Genomic DNA, 27,000 nt, shown 5'->3' on the forward strand with positions numbered 1-27,000 from the left:
GATAGACTTCTTCTTAAATCTTTCCATTTAGGAATGTTGTTTTTACATCCATCTGATGTACCTTCCATCCCTTTGATGCGGCAATTGCTAAGACTGCTCTTACGGAGGTATATTTGGCAATAGGAGCAAAGGTTTCTTCATAATCAATCCCTTCTTTCTGAGAAAATCCTCTGGCTACAAATATGACTTTATACTTCTCAATACTACTGTTAACAACATGCTTTATTCTAAATATCCACTTAGAAGAAACAACAGGTTTTCCTTTAGGTCTTGGAACAATTTCACAAACATCATTTTTTATGATAGATTGGTATTCTTCTGTCATAGCTTCTTTCCAAGTTATCTGTTTAATAGCATCAGAGGGATTGGTTGGCTTTGTTTTGGATAAGTCACTCATGTTAGTTGTATAACCAGAGAATCTTTTAGGTCTTTTGCTTTCTCTGACTGTTTCGGAAGGTGCAACAAAGTCTTGGGCTGCTTCAATTGTTTTAATGGCCCAAAGTGGTCTTTTCTTTGAATTTTCTTTAAGGTTCATATTTTGAATTTCATCTTTGATTTCTTCTAAGTTCTCCCTCTGGGACCCAAATTCACTATTTCTTTCAAAAATAGATAAAGAAGAAGGTTCATCAGAACTGATGACTCTTTTGAATGCAAGATCTTCGTCAAAGATTACATCTCTGCTAAGTTCAATAGTTTTTTGTCCAGGTATGAAAATCCTATATGCTTTAGAAGTTTCACTATACCCTACAAAAATACCTTTCCTCCCAGAGGGTTCTAACTTGGTTCTATTTTCTTTTGGAATATGGATATATACAGGACGTCCAAAAATTCTAAGAGGACTTATATTGGGTTTTACTTTAGTAAATACTTTTTCAAGGATTTTATCTTAAAGATAGGAGTGAGGGCTTCTGTTTTGCAGTACAAGAGGCTTCTGCCCAAAGATAGTATTCTAGATTTTGGTCAAAAATCATAGCCCTAGCAGCTTCTATAATTGTCCTATTCTTTCTTTCTGCTACCTTGTTTTGCTCTGGGTTATAAGGAACAATGTACTCCCTCTTAATTCCTGATTCGTTACAAAACTTTTAAACAAGTCCGAGGTATATTATCCTCCGTTATCAGTTCTAAGGGTTTTAATTTTATGTCCTGAAATTTTTTTAGTTAATGCTTTGAATTCTTTAAATCTTTGTAGGATTTTTTCTAATTCCTTGCATTTTAAAAAGTAAATCCATGTTTTCCTAGAGAAGTCATATATGAACAAGATATAATACCAAAATTCTCCAAGAGAAGGAATAGACATAGGTCCATATAAATTGGAATGAATTAATTCTAGTACATTATTTGTTTTTCTAGTACTATCATGAAAGGGACTTCTGGTGCTTTTATCCAGAGCACGCCCTTTGCAAATACTAGGATGGTCTTTATTTAATTTGGGTAATCGAGTAACCATCTTCTCCATAGTTGATAAGGTTTTAAAATTTAGATGCCCTAATCTTCTGTGCCATATTTCATTTGTATCTATAGCTTCATGGACTAGGGCTTGAGTGGATTGACTAGATTCTATATTTAATTCATACAAATATTCTTTTCTTTGACCAATTAACTTTTCTTTTTTGATAGAAGAGTTATTAGCCCAAGTTAATACTTTGCCATCTATGAATGCAACATTATGTCCATCATCTTCAAGTGCTATAATTGAGATTAGGTTTCTTTTAATCCCTGGTACATAGAGTACACCTTTAAGAAGAAGAGTATTTCTTGATTTTAGTTTCAAAGTACAATTTCCAATTCCTTCAACGGGGTGTGCTGAGTTATCACCAATGTTAGCTTCACTATTAACCTTCTCTGATAAAAAATCTAGAGTTTCTTTGTATCTCGTTATATGTCTAGAAGATCCACTATCAATTACCCATGCTTTATTTGAAATTTCATTTGATAGAGAGGAATACAAAACATGGTTCTCAGGATCATTAGTATCTTCTTCTTTAGTGACATATGTACAATTTGCCTGTTGTTTGGAATTTTTAAGACAATTAGATCTATAGTGTCCAAATTTTTCGCATTTGAAACTCTTTATTTTAGATAGATTTTTCTTGGGCTTCACATTTTTTTGATTTCCCTTTTTCTTCTTGAAATGCTTTTTCTTGCCCTTATAAGAGTTTGTATTAAGAACGTAAAGTTCTTCATCTTCTACTTTTGGTTTCCCTCTTTTCTTTAGTTTTCTAGATTCCTCTTGAAGACAACTATTCTTGAGTTTGTTAAAGTCCAGAAGCTGATCTCTCCCACTTATTCTTTGTGCGAATGTCTCCCATGAATCTGGCAATCCATGTATAGCCATAAGTATTAATTTTGTGTCACTAATGATGGTTCCTATGCTTGATAGTTCATCTCTAATGCCGGAAACTCTTAGGAAATAAGAATTTATCGATTCTCCTTTCTTTATTTGAATGTGATTTAGTTGCCTTTTTAGTGCAAGAACCCTGGTTGCATTTTTTATTTCATATGCATTTTGTAATACGTTCATCATATCAAAGGCAGTTTGATGTTTTGTAAGCATAGGTACAATATCATTTTTAACTCCATCCAAGATGATTTGAATAGCTTTTCTATTTTCTTTTCACCATATAGATTTGTGAGGTTCAACTGGGGGTTGTTTGGATGCTCCGTCAACGAATTGTTTAACATTGTTCTCTTCAAGAATCATCAAGATTCTGAATTTCCAGGCTTCAAAGTGTTCTTTTCCATCAAACTTGTCCTCAAGTCTGATTGTGTATGCCACTGAAGATAGGAGAAAGCTACTAAATATATATGAAGTTTGATAACTGAGTTTTGCAGAGCCCTAGAACCGATAACTTGGCTCTGATACCATGTAAAGTTTCTGCTAATTCTTTGTTCTTTGGATCAGACTATTAGTTTAGTCTTGAATTGCTGAGAATGGTCTTCTAAATATTATGAATATTCAGATTGTTGAGGAATTTAACACTTATCCTAAATGCAGATCCAGTACTCTACAATCGATCTTGATTGAATTAGAATATCTCTGATTTAGAATACGCTGGATGTAAAATGCTTGGAGGAGCAGACTGCTGTAACTGTGTGTCATATAAACTGCATTTACAACCTACTATATATCCTTTCTAAAGGATATGTCCCTTAGAGGGACATAACCTTTCCTAAATGAGCACTAATCAAACTCCTTCCTAGTCGGCGATTCATGAAGATATAATTAATAGCACTTAACAAACTAATTGTTAGTTTGGTTAAACATTATAATCTTGTTTCCTAAGAAGTCTCTGGCCCTTAGAGTCCTATATAAAATGCTAATTTAGAGATATATTATATTGAGAAGAACATTTATGGTATGTACTATCAGACCTGTAGGTGATCAGGTTAACATTATTAACACTTTGGTTTGGAGTGTGATCATCTGGTGTGTGTGCACAAGACACATAAAGCCCCATGACTCTGGAAGCAGCTTGCACACTGTACTGGTTGCATTTGTGCAAACTATGCTCCCCTATGAAAAGATCGGAAATGTGAAAGAAAATGGAAAAAGTTGAGCTTCTCTGCAATGACAGTCATTACAGAACTCTATTGAAGATCAAGACCAGATTGAGTATTGAGATTTCCAGTATTTAGCATGTTTTCAATAACTTTGATAATACTCCCAGAAGGAGCCTTATCCATTGCCTTCTTTGCCTTATTTATATCTTGAAGAACAAACTCAAAACTTGTATCCTGCATCTCCCGCAGAAGTTGCACCCTAACCTTGAATAACCATTCATGGAGCTTCTCCTTTACCAACTGTGTCGATTCCTATAATGGCATTATGTTTGAGATAGTGTATCTTAACCTGCGCAATTCCTCAGCACAAATTTCAACTTGAAGTTGTAACTGGTCTGGAGTATGTAGAGAAGAGGCAAGGAATTCAGGACATGATAGATATCCAAAGATTTTTCTTGAAATTTAGTGATATTCTGCTGGCTGCAAAGTACCCTATAAACTTGACTCCCTTTTGTACTACATCTTTCTATAAGTTCCTGAGCCTTCTTCAAAGAAGAATATAGTTCTTCAAATACCCTGACAACTGATCCCGTCAAAGCTGTCTTTGAGTCCTTAACATCATCCAGCAGAGGCTTCAAAAGCTTCAATCGTTCAACCAGACATTGGCAATTTGTATGATCTGCCCCAGTCTTTCCATTCAGCGTCACAATTTCATGAATTGCTTGATAAATGTCAGCAAATAAAACATGTAGAGTATCCATAGGCCTTACACTGTCACCTTGTACATAATGACGATCTGCAATGTTTTGAGCAGAAGGAAATCATAGCATTGCCATGTCATAAAGACCACAGTCTCTGAAAAATAGCATCTCCCTGGGCTTCAAAATCAATAAGCATTCTTTTATGACATGTGACATTCTCTTCAAAGGTACTGAAGACACAGTGAATATCTGTCACTGTGTCACGAAGTCCAATCCACCGGTACAGTATAGCCAACTGGGAAATGTTCCAATAGAGAAGTCACAACAGAATGGTTTGATGATGTGCTTCAGACATTCCAATTGCAGCAACCACCATTTCTTGAGCTCTCTCTAGAGTAACCATGATACAGTCACATGCATAGACAATTCAACCACTATTTTGCCTCATAATCCTCTGTTTTTGCAACTTCGGAGATTGACCGTAAGAGCTGGAGCTCGGCATTGGAGTTGCATGCATTTTTTTTGAACTTAAGAAAGAGCCCGATCCTCTGCTTATCTCAGCTATTCCAAAGCCTTTATAAACTACCAGGAGAAAATATAACTTTGGGCGTTCTTGTCGGGCTTTTCTTTGAAACTCTCTAGCCACCCAATAATATCTACATCATAAATTAACCAAGGATTATAAGAAAGAAGTGTTTCTCCTACTTCCCAATGTTCTTTGCATAGTTGATCATAGGGCTATTCATAATGGACTCCAACATTTGTCAATTAAATGCCATAAAATTTGTCCGTTGCATCATATTTATGGATCTCATTTTTAGTTGTGATTCTAGAATAATTTTGCTAAAATAGTGACCTTGAAACAAATCAAGCATGGGGTAAATATAATGCCCATCACGCTGCCCATTTTGTGAATCGGTAACTTGATCATGAATTCTGCCAACAATGGATCAAAGATGTATTATGAATCCAATATTCAAAACAATGTAAATAGCCCAATCACGCCTGTATAACAGTTATAACCATACAAGAGGTCACGATTTCTGATCATCTATGGGAATGTATGAGTATCCACTCAAAGTAAGCAAGAATGGATTACAATATCAATTGGCTAATTTTTGTTATTGGACGTTCATTTGATGGGAAGTGGGAATGTGTGCCGATATTCTATTGCTTCTAATGTATAATTAATAATGAAGATTCCAATAAGCTTAATCTACCATTCCATCATGGAGGGGAGTGTACATATAGGGATTGTAAGTAGTATAAGATCCATTTGAGAGTGGTAACCCTGAGTGGGGCAGGGAGGTTGAATGGTGGCTGTCACTTTCTCGCTCTTGGGCTTGATGGATAGGTTCCATGTGCCCTGTACGATCTCCCATGGTGCTTCATAATGAGGATGGGTTCTTTGAAAAAGCCTTGAGGAAATCTCGTGTACATTAGGATTATATAATAATGATTAGAATTTTCTTTGGAACATTGTTGAAGTATGTGTTTGTTTAGCTATTGATAACTAACTTGGTGCGGGCTTTAAACCAAGGTATTAATCCAGACCTCGTTTAGGGGTCCTAGTGAAAATTAAGTGAAGTTCTAATAGGGAACATTATGCTCTCCCTCTCCCTCTCTATCTCCCTTTTCCCCTTCTCTCTTTCTATCTCTCTCTCTACATCTATCTATTTGTCTCTCTTTTCCTCTCTCGCTCTATCTGCATCTACTTCTAGACATGTCTTAGTCTCTTTGCCCATTCATCTCTCCTCTCATCTCTTTCTCTCCCTCTCTAGCTTCCTCTTCCTCAACCTCTGTATCTCTCTCTCTCTCTCATGGACATCAAAAATGTATGTCAAAAATAGACCAAAATTTTCCCCATTTCACCTTCCACTCCTCTTTGGCGTACCCATCACACACCAATAGCAATTACTGGTTAGTACCAATGCCAGAAAAAAAAAAGGGCAGAGATCACTGGGATCGAACAACCTTAAGACATTTTCACTGCCTAACTCTGATGTGAGATGGCAATACATACCAAATTATCTCAAAAAACAGGATAATTTTTTTCCATGTTGTGCATTGTGGTGCTAGAAATCAACTCATGCATCTAAGACAAGACATAGAACTGCTTGTACCAAATTAAGTAGTCTATCATTAATTTGCAAACATTTCACCGTCAAACCATTTTTTTTTGTAGAATCTTTTGGAAGTTTTATGCTACACTGACAATTTTACCATAAAATTTGTAATTCTGAAAACACTGCGGTTGAGTTCAATATTTCCTAAGCTTTTTAATACGTGTCTACTAATTACACAGATGCTGAAATCAATACACATTAAGGTTGAGTTTATCCTGTTAAACATTTGTAAGTATTACTGTACAGAAGCTTCATTTTAACCAATGATAGAAATGCTTGCAATTGCCTTGTGCATCTGCACAAAGGTTCAATTAATGTTCTGCATTCAGCTACCGTGTCTGATTTTGAAGATAAGTTTCTATCAGATTATATGCTGGAAAGAATTGTTGCTGGCTTTTAACCAAGGTTGCTGACTGATTTGTGGGTCAATTCAATAGAAATAAAAATAAAATTTAATAACTAAATAAAGAAATACTAACACAGATCAATAAAATATTAAAAGTAACACTACAAGAAATTTGAAACGGCAAAGAGGTCAAAGGATTTCAGATCTAGAAATAAGGCCTAAAAACCACCCTTCCATTGACGGACATATACTCCTCTGTTACGCATTACTATTTTGTGTTTCAGTTTTACTGCACGAAACTTCTTCTTATGCTTAAATTGCTTTAATGTGTGCCATTCTTCCTGGCTGGTTACTGTTCACTAATTCATTGTCCTTAAGTTGTTGCACTGTTTCGAAAGGAGAGTTTAATCATGTCTTACAGACTCAAATAATAAGCTCAAAAAGGCGAACCTTGAGACATGCATTCATTCATGTTGTGACTTATGACAAAGAGGATACATAATTCTCTGCGAAGTTCTGCATACAATATATAAGTGTTTTTATTAGGGTTCTAGGTTACTTCCAATAGTTTAATGCTTCCCAATCGCTTTATATGATTCTACCTTTATATGCTAATTTAACCGCATTTCTATTGGGACATCTTTCATTGCAACTTGTTTTTTGTAATTAGTGCAAGGGAGTAGTACTCATGGCTGTGCAAAGTTTTGGGATGGAAGATTGTCACAAAGTGTTAAGTGAATGCCGCCTTTGTCAAGGCTCTTTAAGCAATGATGTTGGGGTGATATTAGAGTGGATGCAAAACTCCATTAATGGGTCTTAAATATATCTTTATATATGTATTACTGATACTCTAAGATGTATGTGGGCATGTTTTGGAAGAGGGTAGCCAGCTCATCTCACATGTTAATTTTGTAGTAGAATTTATAGGTAGTCTAAGGCCATCACTCTATTATCAAATTTATATTTTGTTCTCCTTTTTTTCTTAATGTTGAGTATATTTTGTTGTTACAATACTTGGAGGATTCCACTCCAGTATTGCGTTTGGTCTATCATTTTGTACATTTTTTAGATATATCATATCTGTTTATCATTGAATATTTTGCTTAAATAGAAACTGTAAGATCGTAATTCCAATGCAGCATTCACCTGAGTTTTTGGTTCTGCAGCTTTTTGTCTCCATTCCTCTAAAATTGCCTGCACCAGACCCTGCATGGAATTATCCGAACTCTGTACATTTCAAGCTTTGGCATTATCGGTGGTCACAAGCATAATTATGACTGATTTTTTTGATTTATCTATGCTCATCGTACCTACTTAAATGCTTACCTTGTTATAAAAGACTGCATTGCACTATTGTTAATTAGTTCATGGCTTGATTTTTTTGGTGATACTATATCCAATACATTTAACAAGTTAATACATATCCAAACTAAATGTACTGGATATGGTGTTACATGTCTTTGGGAAAGGGAGGGCTCTGGTTTCAATAAATCCTATTTTCTCCTATACTTTTGCTTCCATGCTTGTTGATTTATAGCTACAAACCAATGCTAAATGCACAATTTTTCACATTCATCTGCATATCTTTTAATTTTGAATTCTGTACGGATTCCTTCATATATTACAATTCAAGTTGTTTTATCAATCATTAAAATCAACAGTTAGAGCAAGCACTAATTATCTAATTGGAAATTTCTTAAACAGGAGCCTCGGTTAGGTAGATGGGGTCGCATTCAAGCTGCTCGCAACGGTGTTGCTTTGTACCCTATAGATATTTCATGATGAGCATGAGGAGAAAATTGGAATTATCGTATCATATCTTTGTTGCTTCTCTCAGTGATATGCCTGGTATGTACATTAGTGTATAGGAGAACTTGGTGCATGTTTTGGGAAATCCTTTATAGCAACACATTCTCCTGATTTGTCAATGTTTGCTTTATGTCTAAGGTCGTCTGCCGCATTTTAAGTTTCAAGCACCAACATCGTTCTGACCCCTAACTGTGGCCGACCAGAATATTTTATTCAGGAATATATCAAATGTATTTTTAGGAAGTTGGCTTGGCATGAGACGTAGTGCAGAGAGAATTTTCTAATTTTGTCCTCTCAATCTATGCATTCTTTTATTTGTTGTAAAGCCAATGTAATTTTGTAGTAGATATGAAAAAAATTGCTTAATGATTTAATCTTTTTAATACACCTCTAGAAGTTGCCTTCTTGAGGTCAATTTTGAGAAACCTGAATCTACATCAGGTGCCATGCAAATTCGCCAGATTTTATCAAATTTTAGGCTATATCTAAATGGGCCTCACAAAATAATTTTACATAGAAGGTGAATTGTATGGCCTATCAGTGCATGTCTCATTATTTAGTGGAGTTGGATTCTACTGAACATTATGTATTTTGGCATTTCTCATATTTAACTTTTCTGTAATACAGAAAATGTGCTCGATCTTTACTTGTATCATAAAGAATTATGTCATCAAATTGTCAAACAAGGTGACTGACACATGAGGTTGGTAGTACAAAATTACATTAAAGTCGCAAAAAATTAAAGAATGGATTTCACAACATAAAAATGCAATGTGCTGTAACATATAACTCACGAAACCATAATCAGGAGCTGGTGATAAATTGAATGGTTGTATGTTACTGCATGTGTGGCACCTTTTATGCTGAAATCAATCGTTGTATTATTTTTGGCATTTTAACGTTATGGTGTTATATAATGTGTAATGTAGATCAAAGTTAAATATGTAGTTCTTTGTCAGCTGAAGACCACATTGGACTGCACGGATGGCATCCTTTTCAAGTTTAAATCAATTGGTGTCAATTTTCATTGTAACTATATGTTTTATACTTTTTGCAATTTAGATTAATGTTAAATTTGGAGTTCAAGTGCAGTAAAATAAGCAATGGGCACTGTATGGCACACATGCAAGGAGTTACAATTCACCGTGGCTATTAGAGAATACAATGAGTGCCGGTCACGACAATAACCAATAGTATTCCACATTACACAAAGAAGCGAAGTTCCACTCAGTGGTAGAGAACTGCACATATCAGAATATTGCATGTGGGGTGAACTTTATGATTTTACATTTTGAGCTTATTTGCATGCTATTTCCATAGCTATACATTTGAAGATTGACAACATTAGTTGGCTTTTGATTTGCATGCTTTTATGCAAAGTCTTGTTGAGTCTATTGGTGCAAAAACAGTGACAATCACTTAAAATCATTGTTGTTGATTTGTAAGGGCATGACATAATTTGCTTCATCAAATTGTAAATGATGACACGCACACACAAAAACTAGGCAAGGTTAGTTTCTCCATTCATCAAACCTTGAGATGAATAGATTTAAAGGCTTGGAGCAAAGATGAAGGATGACAATAATCCAAATTTTTTGCCCTAGGATGATGAAATAATGTTAATATCATATTCTTTGAATGATACAGAAAGTGAAAAATGAATTGATACTTTGCCAATTGTGGATGGTAGAGAACTTGTGCTCTTGTAAGAGGTCAAAAGTTCAAATCTGTAGTGGGGAGGGGTTGTACACCTTATATTAAAAGCATTAATATAAGCACAATAAGAATAGCAATCGACCAAAGAGTACTATCCTAGGGTGATGAAATAATGTTTTTGATTAACTAAAATAGGGTTTGAAGGGTACTTGAAACCTTGTACAAGCCTAAAGTTTTCAATGAGTGCATAAACAAAAGGTACAATAAATAAATGCAGAACTAGTCACCCCCCAATCTAAGGGTAACCATGGTGACAAAAAGCCAGTCACCAGCCAAAAGAAAAGATCCAGCTAGGAGGCAGGGCCAGATACATCACGATTTGCCCTTTGATTTAGAGCCTCCCTTGCATGATCGAAGATTCATTTTTAAGGAGCAGATGGCCTAGTTTTCTTTCTTTTTACTGCATTCCAACTATCCTCCACCTTAGTTGCTTCAGCAATCCGATCTCCAGAAGAAACAGAACAATGGAACCCAAGAGAATTCGAGAAAACAACAATCTCCCTAGAAGAACCCAAAGCCAATTGGCCCCCCACTGAAACAGGAGAAAAGTCCGGAACAAGGGCGAGGCCAAGAGAGGGAACAGGGTCTTGGCCCCCAATAGGACCACGAGGAACAACAAACTCCTCCACCGAAGAATCATCTGCAAGGGAGACATTCGTAGACAAGGGTAGAACAGAGGAGGTCTCCAAAGAAGGGGCCACAAGAGAGCCATTTGAGACAACAGTCGTGGCAACCACCAAAGAGTCCTAAGGAGAGTCACCATCCCCAACAGAGGGGGCTTTGAGGATAGTGTAATGATCATTCGACACATTCTTCCACCAAGGAGACTTCTTCTGTCTAGGTTTTTCAGAGGAGCAGCAAGGTGACCGGTCTTGTGGCACTTCCTGCATCGAAAAGGGATACCTTCGTAATCAAGACACTGGATCCAAGATCCAATTAGAGAGGCCAAACAAATCTTCGCGCTGAGACCTTTGGAGATGTTGACCTCAACTAGGATCCGAGCATAAGTGGTGCTATACACATTGGAAGAAGAATAAGTGATGAAATAATGTTAATATCATATTCTTTGAATGTTAAAAAAAGCTAAAACAATGATTCAATACTCAACTTTAGATGGTGGGAAACTTGTGTTCTTGTAAGAGAGGTCACGAGTTAAAATGTATAGGAGATAGGGTTTGCACATCTTATATTAGAGGTGCAATAACACGTCTCCTAGATATTTAAGTATGAGGTAGTCTTGTATAATGGATTATAAATGACCTATGTGCTATGCCATTTCAATGTTCAAAATAAAATAAAGTTCATCCTTCATAAACATAGCATACAATTTAAATACCCCAACTCTAGATGGTGAGAAACTTGTGTTCTTGTAAGAGAAGTCACGAATTCAAATGTATGAGAGATAGGGTTTGTACAACTAATATTGGAAGTGCAATCAGATGTCTCCTACATATTGAAGTATGAGGTAGGCTTGTGCAATGGATTATAAATGACCTATGCTCTCTCATTTCAATGTTTAAAATAAAATAAATTTTTTCCTCCATAAATATAGCACACAATTTAAATATTCTCACAAGCCAATCAATTTGTGACTACCAAATAAGTTAATTAATATATATATATATATATATTAACATAATTGATATTTTACATATAAATTTTAAAAAAGTACAAATAGAATCAAACCTAAATTAAATAATTTATTATTATCATTTAATAATAAAACACCAGACGCACATAAATCAATAAAGTAAAATAAGGATTGTAACATAACCATCAATATTTTTAAATATATTGATGTACATATATACCTGCTTTATGTTTTGTGCCTTACTCTTTTATTTAAGATTTGTACTCTTAGTAATTTCTCTAAAATCACGTTGAATATGGGCAAACTAATATTTCTCTTTTATACGCCTTTCAATTAATAAAGTCATCCACCTAAATAATTTGTATTCATTGGATTATTATTTTCCTCATCTCTATCTACGTCATAATGTCTTCCATTATTTGAACTTATCTATCCTTCTCGAGATATTTAGTTTTGAATAATTCTTCCATTCGAAGGAAGATTGGATTGCCTAATCTTAGAAAGGTACATATTAAGACCGATGTTGACATCCCACCGCCTTTAGTCCTTTAGTGGATCTCTTTACTATGGTTGGAGAATGGAAAGTTATCTTGCATTTATAGATATAAATTCTTATTTGTTTTATCAAGTATAATTAGTATCAAATTTGAATAATTTCTATAATGTAAGTATTAAAAACAATATGTAAAAAGATTGTTTTCTTAGGATGTTTTTATTTTAAAGTTTTTATAGAGCACATCAATATAATTATTCAAGTAATCTAACAATATCTTAAATTTACTATATGATCTGGATTTGTGTTGATATAGTATCTAAAGTCTTATGTGATCATTTCTTTTGAAAAGCTTGGGGAATACTTGATATTTAAAGATAACGCAAGGGACTCAACAATGGTGATGCTAATCGACCAAGGCTTGTATGAGTTTCTTGTTCACTTAATTTTTTGACATTCTCTTTTTGCTATATATCAATGGATCACTAATATCCAGAAGCTTATTTTGAAGGAAATCTTAGAAATTTATCCTTGTGTTAGTGGCTTCTCAATTGTGTATTGTGATCATATTGAGGAATGTAATGCAATTCTCCACAATCTAAAGGCATGGGAACAATATCTTTTGGTCAAACTGTGACCATTTTTTTGATCTTTCTGTAGAATCATTCTATATTCAATTTGGTTTGGGTTCAACATCTCCCACTACATTATTGTAGTGATTCTTGTTTTGAGGTGATTGGTGATGCATTAGGTTACATTTGGATATTGACAATTACTCCATATTTCATCCACAACATTTACACATATTTTGGTAGATTTAAACATATAAAAGGATCTACCACAAAATTAAAGCCCAGCGTGGATGACCAAATTAGGTTTCTCATGTACTAGCAAAGAACTACACGTTTGTTGTTGGTGATGTTACACCATTAGGCATGTGGTCATTGATTTCCCTAATCCCAAATCCAATGAAAAGTTTGTTGCAACTCGGTGTTAAGAGGTTGCCCCAAACCACTACACAGTTGACTATCCAATTGAGGTTACACACATTGCATCTAAGTTTGAGCAAGGACAACATTTCTCAGTTGAAAGTGAGTAATGATCTTAAGAGATCTAACATGGATGCTTGCACTTATCTTCATTGTGATTTTGTCATTTGTTGGTTGGTGATTCTTATTGTATGCTCAAACTTATAGGACTTAGAGATGACATACAATTTCTCAGGCAATGTGTTATGCTCATGTGTTGTGTTATTCTTCCAATAAATCTTGTTTATATGTAAGATTAATTATGATTGTTGATAGTAGTTATAATGTTGGATAATGTGTTCCTAACTTTATTTATGCGAACTAGGAAATAGAGCTATATCCTTTGATTACACCAAGGAAAGTGGACCCACTTGGTTCAAGCTCATATTTGATTGAAAAGGTTTTAGCAGAAGGTGAATTAGATACTACTTCATTGAGTTGAAAATGACAATTTAAAATGACTAAAATGGATCTCAAATTGTCTAATACATTAGGCACATTACTTTATGGTCTAGAATCAATATTTATAGGGTCAATTAAAGATTGGCCTTTATTAATTTCTACATCTTTGAGCTCATTCATCTCAAAATTGATATCCTCATGTGAATGAATTGTAACAAGGATTCTAGCTATAAACAAATTTGATTCTCTAACTGTGAAAGAATTGATCATCAACAAATTTCTTGTCTTTGTTCCTCTTAGTTCTTGGCTCTTTCTTCCTTGGAACATCTGGTCTAACTTCCCCAATCATTCTATGTATAACATCATCAATTTTGCGGTAACTTCCTTTGCTTCTCGATTGTGAAAATACTTATTCTTCTTTTAGCTTGCTCCAACATGTTACATATCTCATCGATAGTGATTAAATGGAGTATTATAGGTAGTGATGCTTCACTAATCTTCCAATTTTTGTCTAAAGCAATCGATCTCTCCTCCAATATACCATATCAATGCTCGAGTAATTGATCTTCAATTTCAACCAAGGTTCTACTAAAATTTATCAATTGATCAATAACTCATTTATCTAACTTTCTTTTATCCTCTTTATTAGACAATTGATTACACTTTAATAGGAACTAAGATACCATACTTAACTACTTTACCAAGTATTTTAAAAATTGTATTTTTATTCTTGCCCACATCAGTTTATCAATTGATAATACAATTGGCCCAAACACAAATTAGTATACTGAGAGGGGGAGGGGGGTGAATTAATATACTATACTAGTTTCAACTTTTTTGCTTATATCACACTTCACACCAGTCTACAGGTTTGTGCTTGGTACAACTTAACTAGTTAGAATTAAGTAAAAACAATTAACATGAATGTAGCAACACATAACACAATATTTATCTCATGGAAATCCGGCTAGGGTAAAAACTACAGTGTGTAAGTCGATCCTCACAAAGCTTGCACTCTCCTAAAGTGCGCCTGGTCAATCTTATCTGTGTTAAAAGATTACAAAGACATTGTTAAGGGATTTTGATGAGGCCTATAAAAATCTTGCCCTATTAGGAGCAACCCTGTCAAAGGACTTTGGAACACAAGTTAATGTGTCACCCTGTTAGGGAATTTGACGCAAGAACCCTGTTAGGGTCCACTCTCAATGAGATTTTCTGTTATAGAGATTAGTAAACAATAGGGATTGATCTAATAAAATAGCTACTACACTTAGCTTGGAAATAGATCCCTCTTCAGCCATTCTGACACATTTGGAACTATGCTCCATCTTCTCTTGGCTAAACAACTTCATACACGATCACTTGTGGACTTGGCTCTGCTCACTCTCGCACATGATCACACTTGTGTTGTTTTGGCTCACTACATTATCCTCAACACATTCTTAGGTGTAAGATCTTCCCTCACTTTGTCACTTTCTTCACACTTTTAGATTACACTTATCTTGACTCTTTGGCTAATCAATCAACAATCTCGTTGCAGTAGTGCGTCACTCTTGTTAGATGTAGTATGTTTGTATAGGAGTCATGGGTGTCTTGTGTCTTCGATGACTTTCTTTTGTTGGAAAGAATTCAAATTTGAATTCTTTCGACCGTTCCTTGATATGTCAACCCCATCACCATTAAGTGCAATGATGAGTGCAGTTCTACCCACTTGGTGACATCGCAGTCATTAGTATCTTGCTTCATGTTTTTCTTGCTAACTTGGCCAAGCCATCTTTCATAGTCACTAGTTGATTTGACATTCTTTCTGCTTGACATCCTTCAACAGATTCTCTCTTCACTTAGCATAATTCCATCTAAGTGGATCTCTTTTGTCATTGCCTCTACTAGGCTTGTACTTCATCTTTCTCTGATCACCCCTGTGAACTAGAGTCACACCTATAAGATTAATGTGCCTTTTTGGCCATTACTTCCTACTAGTCTTGGTTCCTTCTTGTGCCTTGACATCAATGAAAACATCTTCATAACATCATCATTACTTCCTACCAATCTTGGTTCCTTCTTATGCCTTGACATCAATGAAAACATCTTCATAACATCATCATTACTTCCTACCAGTCTTGGTTCCTTCTTGTTCTTGATCCTTTGTGGGTTTACTTATACTTAAGGGTAAAAGCACAAACATGTGTCACCCTTTTATAAAGGAAAATGATATCAAAATTTAAACTGTTCAAATTTAATGACAGAAAAGGGACATTTGTGTTTAAAATTTGAAGATGATGTAAACTAATGAAATGTGTAAAATTGGATGAAGTTTATGCCTATAATTTTTTATTTTTTAATTGAGTGAAATTTTTATCATTTTAAAAATTTTTTAAGTCTATTTTTAAATTATTTTAAAATGTTGAAAATATACAGTTTCGTTCGCACCAAACAAATATATGCAAATGATCATATGTTGGTCTAATTTAAACTATGTTATAGTGGACTTGTATACCTAGAGGACAAAAAAAGATTTTAAACTTATATGTTTCAAGTTATAAGTGTTCAAAGTCGAACTTGTCAGAAATTGACAGTTTTTTTTCCCACCAAACTTTTTCTATCAAATATACACATTTTTAAAAAAAAAATTACATATTCTTGAAGATGACTCTCTCCTGGAGAGGTACACATAAAGTTTTTATTTTTTGAACATGATTTACTATTTTTTTTCTTTTTTTGAACAAACATTTTGTTGAATTTTAAAAGACCTACTCGTAATATTTTATAAATATAACATACTTAAAATAATCAAAATACCACAAAATTTATATGAACATAATCTTGACCCCAAGCTCGTCAAAAGGGTATTTTTAGTTTTTAGAAAAACTTCATTTTGTATGGAGAAATTAGTATTGAAAGTGAAAAGTTTCGAGAAATTGCATCTTTTGTTTGTGTGGCTGCCACTTAGGATGACACATAGACAGTTATGACCAAACCCCTTTCGACCGCAACTCTTTTGGCTGTAACAGTTTCGGCCGTAACCCTTATCGGCCCCAAAAAATCGCTACTGGTTACATTGGTGGTTTCATATAAAATAATTTTCTTTTAATTTCAATTTATAATAACTGCACAATAAATTGCAAAATTTAAAGGAGCATTTTCAAAAATAAATATTTTTTTGAAGCCGTGTTTATCAATTGTTTCGTGGAGTTTAATGACAATTACAAAGGATCGTCAATAAGGTATTTTTTTTCACCTAGTTATTTTTATGTACTCTATATTGAAGTATTGAAATATATTTCTAGTGGAATCTAAATTAAAGGATCGTCAAAGTATTGAATAGGTAATAAAAAGGCTAGATCAAGGAAATACGACAGAATAAGAGATGACAAAATGAAGGGTCATACAAAACGTAATCAAAACCAACCTATCGAAGTTAATGAAGAAGATGAGATTCATGAAGAGGACAAGATTCATGAAGATGAACAAATTGATAGTTTTAATGATAGAAACATATTATTAGGTGTAGGAAATTTGATGGATATGGATGAGGACCTATTTTATAGTCGAATTCCATCTACAAAAATGGCAAAAGAGAACACTATTAAAAAGCATTGTCAAAACATGTGGGATGAATATTTCAAAAACAAAAGTATATTTGGAAAGACACAATTATTTGTCAAGTTATTTAGGAGAAAATATATAAGGCCTGTTTTGGAGTTGTTGGGTGTTGATAACAGGAAAAACCATGCACATAATGTTAATAAAATAATAGTTAAAAATTTGCAAACTGCTTATAACAAAATTGACAACACAACTCAAGGAGGTGATTTGAGTGCTACATATAGAGCGTTGATGACTATTATATCTAGTAGAAAGTTAACACATAGAAAACAAGTATGTGCAATTTTTGATTTACTACATATATCTAGAACTATTCAAAGATACATTAGGAGGAGAAATATGTTAGATGAAAACATTGAGAATATTTGGGTGAATATTTGCAGAGCTCCTCGAAAAGACAGAATTTTTGAAGATATAAAAAAATATAGATTATTGAATTTGGGACCACATCGTCTCGTGTTTCTTCCAATAGACATGATACTCTACAAATTAAAGATCAAGAGACAGGGGTAAAAATTGAACATCCAAAACATTTTATAGATATAACACAAAGTGAATTATTTCAAATATTCAAGCAAAAATTTTCAAATGTGAAAATATGTTAGAGAATGTTTGAGAGCCTACATCCTTCCTTTGTATGCATAAATAAGAAACGTAAAACTTGGTGTTGTCAAAACCATATTGAATTTGGTCTACACTTGTAATCATAAAAAAAGGTTATGGCAGTACTTGATCCAAATTTGGTCATCCTTAGCAGTACATCACAATTTGTGAAGTCTATGTTTCGTGATATACTAGAAGATTTAGATGAGTTAAAAGTACAGTGCATCATAAATCAATGTCCAGATTATGGAGATTTATCTAAATTTCCATCGCAAATTGAGAATATTGATGAATCAACAACAGTTTCATGCATGAGATATGAATATGAGACATACCAAAATAAGACAGGAGTTGAATCCAAAAAAAATGTATTGAAGGAGAGTGGAATGCGGTATGATGAGTTTGCGAACAACTTTCGTCCATTGATATATCTACATATCCAACATTGTCATGGTGCACGATGGCAAGCTAGACAATTTTGTGATTCAAAAAATTGTTTTCCACTTGGTTGTATTCTAGTTGTAGATTTCTCTGAGAACTATACATTTTCACCTCAAACAGAGCTTCAAGGAAAATATTTTCATTTTGAACAAGTTGCAATATTTGTGCAAGTGGTTTATAGACATGCAAAATTTGAGGTGGATGAGATAGAAAGTTCGGAGAAAAATGAACACATTATCATCAAGGAGGTTCATTTCTATATTAGTGATGATAGAGTTCATGATAGGAGCTATGTTGCTCATTTTTTGCAATGATCTCTCAAGATCTTAAAAATTGTCGAATAAATTTTTCAGAGCAATGGATCTGGTCTGGTGGTTGTGTAGGTTAGTGTATGTATGTGTACATTTTTATTTAACTTTAAATTCGAAACTTAAATTGATTTGTACACATATTTCAATTTGATTTCTATATATTTTTATTTTTAATAATCTCATTTCATGAACTCACAAGACAACTTAAATCTGCAAAAGGATTTAATTGGTTAGCCATGCAACTTGCTAGAAGAAATGTTAGTTTTTTGTGGAACTGCTTTGAAAGTGGACATGGAAAAGGGGAGCACGATGGAGCAAGAGCATGTATAAAGTGTGCACTTAAACAACATGAATTTGTAGGTACATATGTACATACATTTAGTGTGTTCTTGATCTACTTATAGAATATATACATGTATAAATTATGTCTAGAGAGACACACGTGCGCGCGCACACACACACACCCACACACACAGATTTAATTTTTTTTAAATTATATATACATGCATGTTACACATGTAGAAGTTATGAAAACCAACTTCATAGATCACGAAAAAAACCTCCATGCAAATAACCTGTACTGAAGAGAAGCCAGAAAAGGAAAAAATAGAGTTTGGAAAATCTCAATGGTGTGAGAGCAAAATTGTATTCCAAGTTATGAAAACAAAAAGTACAAAAGTTCAACCTTAATGGTGAACGAAACCCTAAAGGGAAAGAAAACTAGGTTTGCACATTATAATTAATATAAAATATTAATTATATGCACCTAAGAGAAAGCTTAAGTAACTAGAGTAATAAAGAACTTGATTAATTAAATCAACATGATCTATAAATTAATAAGAAAAACAAATAATTACTCTAACACCCTACCTTAAGTAAAGCTCAGGAGGAAGCTAACCTAGCATGCCGTCTTTTATAACAAGGTAAGCATTTAAGTAGGTATGATGAGCATAGATAAATCATAAAAATCAGTCATAGTTATGCTTGTGACCACCGATAATGCCAAAGCTTCAATTGTACAGAGTTCGGATAATTCCATGCAGGGTTTGGTGCAGGCAAATTGAGAGGAATGGAGACAAAAAGCTGCAGAACCAAAAACTTAGGTGAATGCTGCATTGGAATTACGATCTTACAGTTTATATTTAGGCAAAATATTCAATGATAAACAGATATGATATATCTAAAAAATGTACAAAATGATAGACCAAACACAATACTGGAGTGGAATCCTCCAAGTATTGTAACAACAAAATATACCCAACATTAAGAAAAAAAGCAGAACATAATATAAATTTGATAATAGAGTGATGGCCTTAGACTACCTATAAATTCTACTACAAAATTAACATGTGAGATGAGTTGGCTGCCCTCTTCCAAAACATGCCCACATACATCTTAGAGTATCAGTAATACATATATAAAGATATATTTAAGACCCATTAATGGAGTTTTGCATCCACTCTAATATCACCCCAACATCATTGCTTAAAGAGCCTTGACAAAGGCGGCATTCACTTAACACTTTGTGACAATCTTCCATCCCAAATCTTTGCACAACCATGAGTATTACTTAAATTAATTGTATTTTAAGTATTTTAGTAATTAAATTAATTATTTTTTAAGTGTTTTAGTAATCAAATTAATTATTTTAAAGTGTTTTAGTAATCAAATTAATATTATTTTAAGTGTTTTAGTAGTTGATTATTTAGATTAGTTAATTTTTTTAATATAGTTAGATCATATGTTAGATAAAGAGCTATATAGTATTTTTTAATTAAGTATTTACTTAATTTCATAAATGTAGATTTTACATCAAACATAGAAAACTCAAGTTGAGACCTAGATAACTAAATTAATTACATTTGAGAAAAAATTAACATAGTAGAAACCTATATAGATAAAGTTAACATGCAGTGAAACATTAGGTAGAACTAAACTATAATAACTTAGATAGTTGTTCAAACTTGAAAACTTAAAATTTAACCAATTTCAAATTTAGAAAACTTGGAAACTATAATTCAACATACATGTACATGAAACTTAAAAAACTTGTTCAGACCTCAAGATAGCTAAAAATTAGTTACATTTTAGAAAGCATTAACATAGTAAACCTATGTACTTTAACATGTAGTCAAAAATTAGGTAGAAGAAAGTTGACTTAATTTCAAATTAGTTTTTTATCACACATGCACATGTGCATATTTTTTGTTCACATATATGAGCTAGACACATCAAGTTGATATATATTTATAAAAGTGTGTTAAATAAAACGATGATCTATATTTTTTAGTTACATTCAACTTTATACATGTTTTGAATTAAATTAAATTTTCAATTTTATATTTACTTACATATATCTTAACTCTGCATTTATCGGCATAGATCTTCTTTGCATATCATTATGACATCTGGTACTAGTGGTGCACCTACATCCTCAGAGGAGGCTAGTGTTCAGGGAGGGGGTCATAGTGTTGAGTCAGGTACAACATGTAGACCTACATCATCCTCTAAGGAGAGACAACATTTATTTAGAGACACAGTTGCTAGATTATCTCATGCTGTAGAGTTTCTTGATTCTACACTTTTGGCTTCTACCACTCTCCCTAACAGGGAGAAAATTGTTTCTATGAGAGATGAGTTATGCCATATGATTTAGACGATAGAGGCATACAACCCATATGATGAAATCAGTATTGAGACTTTTTACTCTTCTCTTTCTCATAGTGTCACTGGCACTATGAAGTATACACAGATTGTTAGAGAGGTCTCCATCGCTATGGTGAAGAGTATGTTTCCCTTTTATACAAATAGGTCTAGGCTTGGAGGTTATTTGGCTTTGAAGTGTATGGATTAGCTTGTTGCACCATTTATATATCCTCGTTGGTTAGTTACTCATCACAGGTGGCTATAGATGGATGAGTTTCCTCTTTATTTATGCAAACAATTGTTTGCAAAATTTTATTTACATCATGATGTAGATTATACAAATTTTTCAAGTCATGTTGGACAGGGCCTCAATAGATTATCAGAGAGATTTAGACTTGCAGACACCCCTACACCCGTTAGTAAACGAGCAATGATGGGTCCAAACCTTTTGGTCATGCTAAGAGCTCCACAGATGGTTGTTGTAGGTATGACTATTCTAGATGATACAATCCAACTCAAATCTATTCTAGCATTGCCACAGTTACTACACAGTTACAGGAGATGTCTTCAGATCGATGTGGTAGATATATGTTATGATCTCGTGGTACCATTCTGAGAGCTACACCCTCTAGCACAGGAGTTGATGATGTGTATGTGATAGCAGATATAACATCTCCACTGAAGGTTTCTGCTATATTAGATGTGGATGAATTGTGTTGTATGGCATCCTATTTAGCATCTGATCTTCTTGGTTTATATCACTCTTAGTGACATTGGTGGACACATCAGCCATATTCTCTCACGCATAGCAAGATCACTGGGTTCACAGAGACAGGAGGATATCCTTGCACCTTCTACAACACCTACTCCTATACGGGGCCCTACAGCACCCACCCCCCACCTACTGCTCAGGATCTTGTACCACCTCCTAAAGCACCCCCCCATAATCAGGCCCCCACAGTACAACGAAGTTTATTTACCACTATGCTTTCAGATGAGGTAGTCAACCTGGACCAAGCTACTTTATCACTTTATGATTCAGATATCAATCAGATTGGCAAAGCATTACATGATGCTATGGTAAATATAAATTTATATATGTTTAAATTTACTTGTTACTATAATTTACACTTATAAGTTTAACGTGTACTTGAGCTTTTATACATGTACTTAAAGACATACATATATTCAAGTGATTCAATCTGACTTGTGTACATACATTTGTTCTATAGGGTCTTAGTGATAGTGCGTTGGATTTTTGAGATCTTCAGACCCCAATAGATCCTGCACAACATGAGTCACAGGTATGTTGCATTTTTTAATATATATTTGATTCATATATATATATATATATATGCACGTACATAATTTTATATAATATAAAAAATTTTGTTCATTCGACACAGGGTTCAGACCTAAATCATAGTGCGTCTTAGGATCATGGATCAGAGGGGAATGTGGTTAATCTCATTCTAGATGTCTATTTCATTGATTTGTTGGGACATTATATATATACATGTTATTTCAGATACTTTGATTTGGAGACCTTGATGTTGTTTATATGTTATTTGGATACATTTGATGTGCCATTTTAGAGACAATTGATGTGGTATTTTGGATACATTTTACATGGGTCCATTATTTCATAGATGTGCTATTTTGTAGATGTACATGTTATGTTCATGTTGAATGTATTTATGTTTTCAATATTGATATTTTTATTTCATAGATCATGTGTTATTTTGTACATGTGTTACAACATTTAATCAATAAATTGTATACATATTTAAGAACATAAAGCTCACTAGTAAAGAATACATGTGTTACAAGATTTAACCAATAAATTTAATACATATTTAAGAACATAAAGAGTATTAGTAAAGAATACATGTGTTACAACATTTAATCAATAAATTGTACACATATTTAAGAACATAAAGAGTACTAGTAAAGATTACATGTGTTACAACATTTAATCAATAAATTATATACATATTTAAGAACATAAAGCTCACTAGTAAAGAATACATGTGTTACAACATTTAATCAATAAATTTAATATATATTTAAGAACATAAAGAGTACTAGTAAAGAAAACATGTGTTACAACATTTAATCACTAAATTGTATACATATAAGAACACAAATAATACATACAAACATAAAGAATGTAATACATGAGCTATAGAATCTAATAAGAGTGTGTTTAATTAGTAAAGGGGTTTTCCTAATTGGATGTCTTAAGGGGAAAGTTCTTAGAATGGGATGTCTTAAGTCGTTGTCTTAAGGGGAAGTCTTATGGGAGGGTCTTAAGGGGAAGTCTTATGGGGAGGTCATAAGGGGAAGTCCTAATGGGATGTCTTAAGGGGTTGTCTTAAGGGGAAGTCTTAAGGGGAGATCCTAAGGGGAAGTCGTAATGGAATGTCTTAAGGAGAGGTCCTAAGGGGAAGTCCTAATGGAATATCTTAAGGGGTTGTCTTAAGGGGAAGTCTTAAGAGGAGGTCCTAAGGGGAAGTCCTAATGAGATGTCATAAGGGGTTGTCTTAAGGGGAAGTCTTAAGGGGAGGTCCAAAGAGGAAGTCCTAATGGGATGTATACATATATATACATCAAACCATACACAAGATATAAATAACAATACATGTAACTTATAATTTGTACCATATATCCAAGATCCATGATCAAATGTATATAAATTTATAAAACATATATCCAAAATGATGTGTATGTAGTAAATATGTAAGTATGAGAGTTGTATATAGAAAATAAGTACAAATAGCTAAACTAGAGCTCCACAAACATTTTATTGTTAGGATCCTCTCTATTTTTAATTATCTCTAGAATATTATCATGTTCTTCAATAGACAGTTTCCACTTTTGATTTCCATGATGTCCTCTTCTTGGTATTGTGTCAAATTGCAACTTTGTCGCTATAACTTGGTTACTGTATTGTAAAAAAAATTGTCCAAGCATGTATTCAATAAATTCAATACCACTATTGGTTATCCTATTTTGTTGATAATATGTTCCTTCAACAACAATTGATCCAATTGGATATGACTGTCCATCAACATCTATAGTTCCTTCTAGTAACTTGTGTTTTGCTTTTGTGCATCTTAGAAGATAATAGTCTACATTTTCTACATTATCTGCTAAGGCTTGGACAGCAAAAATATCTCCTACATTTACATAAAAATAGACATGTTTATAAAGTGAAAACTTTAATATATATATATATATATATATATATATATATATATATATATATATATATATATATATATATATATATATATATATATATATATATATATAAGTTTTTTTTAATGAGCATACATGTGTGTGTGTGTGTGTGTGTGTGTGTGTGTAATACATGCCACAAACCTGCCATAACTGAATTAGAAACACACTCATAATCAACTAAATATACAGGATCATGAATGTCAATGTCAATGTCAGCATCTTCAAAAGGAGGCTTTCTGACTATGTGCTTCAAATCCCAATGTGAAACATATCCATTCGTAATATTTTCAAATAAACTCATTGGATTGTCCTTCATGTAGTCATCACAAAAACATGATTTCTCTCATACTTTAATCACTGGAGGCTTGTGGTGTCCTATAGTCACCACTTGATGTAAACTTCTAATACTAGAAATCATTTGGCAATTGTAATGATTAGATTGATCTATATCTAAACATACAAATACAGATAATTTAATTTAAAACTTGAATTATAAAAATATACATATGTAAATATTATATCAAATAAATAATGTATATATAATATTTTCCTTTCACTTCCCAAAAATAGCACTTATTGTGTTCAATATCTCGAGTAGCAAAATGATCTTTGCACCATTCAACAATTTCATTCACACTCTTTATCCTATTACTTAAATGTGTTGTTAGAGTAATTATTTATTTTTCTTATTAATTAGATCGTATTGATTTAATTAATCAAGTTCTTTATTACTCTAGTTACTTAAGCTTTCTCTTAGATGCATATAATTAATATTTTATATTAATTATAATGCACAAACCTAATTTTCTTTGCCTTTAGGGTTTTGTTCACCTTTAAGGTTGAACTTTTGTACCTTTTATTTTCATAACATGGAATACAATTTTTCTCTCACACCATTGAGATTTTCCAAGCTCTGCTTTTTCCTTTTTTGATTTCTCTTCAGTACAGGTTATTTGCATGCATGTGTTCTTGGCGATTTATGAAGTTGGTTTTGACAACTTTTACATGGTATCAGAGCGTCCTTACTGCTTCCTGGTTTACAGAGTTTGAAGCCATGATTAGGAGTAAAAAATCCTAGCTTTTTCGAGGTTTTTTCCTTCAATCAAGAGGACATTTTTTTGGCTCACTTTGGGCCCAAATAGATGTTGCCATTACAGTCAGAATCCATATAAAATTTTTGTTTTTTGACTGCTATAGCATTAGGCAAATTTTTTTTGCCTCCTCGAAGGTCGTACAAATGCATTTATTGCAAAAAATTTTTTAAATGGTTTAAAAAATGGTCGTACAGGCTACTCCACCCATTGGCCACCCCGCCACTATTGGAGCACAGCCTGCGCTCAGCTCATGCTCAGTCGACACCGAATGCGTAGCCGCAGTGCTAGCCACTCCAGGCCACCTCCGACGATCGCCCTCCAGCCACATCCACTCAACCCCATCGCTATCAACACTAGTGGCACCACCAAGATCCGCCACCGCCACTACAACCTCTGCCAGTGACACCGTTGATAACCCCTGCGCAGGCATGGTGTAGGCATGAAATCATTTTCAGACTAGAATACATCAACATCACGACTGATTATGTCATCTTTTCGATGAGCCACATCATTTTTTGGCACCAATTTTTTTACCTTGCTAACATCATCAATCTGACAGTTGATGTCATCATTCTAATGGCTGAAATTTTTTTCAACGATGGTCATGTCTGTAATTTTCCAATGAGCTTGTCTATTGTAGCAACAGTTGCTTTTTTGGCCATAATTTGAGAAAATGGAGGTCTTTTTTCAATTCGAAAGAAGCATCAAAATGCTAGTTCCAAGACAAAGATAATGATGCTAGTTTCATTCCATTTTGAGTCTATTTGAGCTCCCACTTTTTGTGTTGAAGAAGAGGCTTCAATTTCCTCTCACTCTGCATCCGGAATCCAGGTTCTTTTCTCAATTTTTGTGCTTTCAATAGTTGTTGCTTTGGTTTTTGAGGGATATATTTATCCATTGTGGGGGTAACCATTTTCTTTTCTATAATTTACTTCAAAATCGACCCTTCTACTTTCGTCTTTTTCTCTCAATGTCGAACCCCTCTGTGGCCTGGCTAACGCCACACAACTATCACAATTGGAAAGCACACATGACTCAACTTCTTATGTCACGTGGCTTATGGTCATGTCTGGATGAAAATGAACCTATCCTGTAGCACCCTTTTGAGGTTCTTCAGCATAGGAACAAAATGGATGAGGCCATGGGATTGATTGCAGTGAACATCTCTAATAGTCTATTGTTTCACCTGGATGGTTTAACCACTCCTTAGGCTATTTAGACCAAGTTTCACAACTTGCTTGGCATAGTGAATGAGTTTCGGGTACTACAACTTGATGCAGAGTTGACTTCTTTGACACCTACTAGCTTGCCCACCATTGAGGACTTCTTGATGAAGTTTAAAA

General features: G+C 33.7%; 1 pseudogene; it reads left to right on the forward strand.

Moving 5' to 3' along the window:
* The window catches only part of LOC149558778 (U3 snoRNP-associated protein-like EMB2271), a 45,038-nt pseudogene extending 36,410 nt beyond the window's left edge, over positions 1-8,628 (forward strand).
* The last annotated feature ends 18,372 nt before the right edge of the window (positions 8,629-27,000 follow it).

Source organism: Cupressus sempervirens, chromosome 5, assembly GCF_028749045.1.
Source record: "Cupressus sempervirens isolate cs-2001-9-10 chromosome 5, ASM2874904v1, whole genome shotgun sequence".
Lineage (NCBI taxonomy): Eukaryota > Viridiplantae > Streptophyta > Pinopsida > Cupressales > Cupressaceae > Cupressus > Cupressus sempervirens.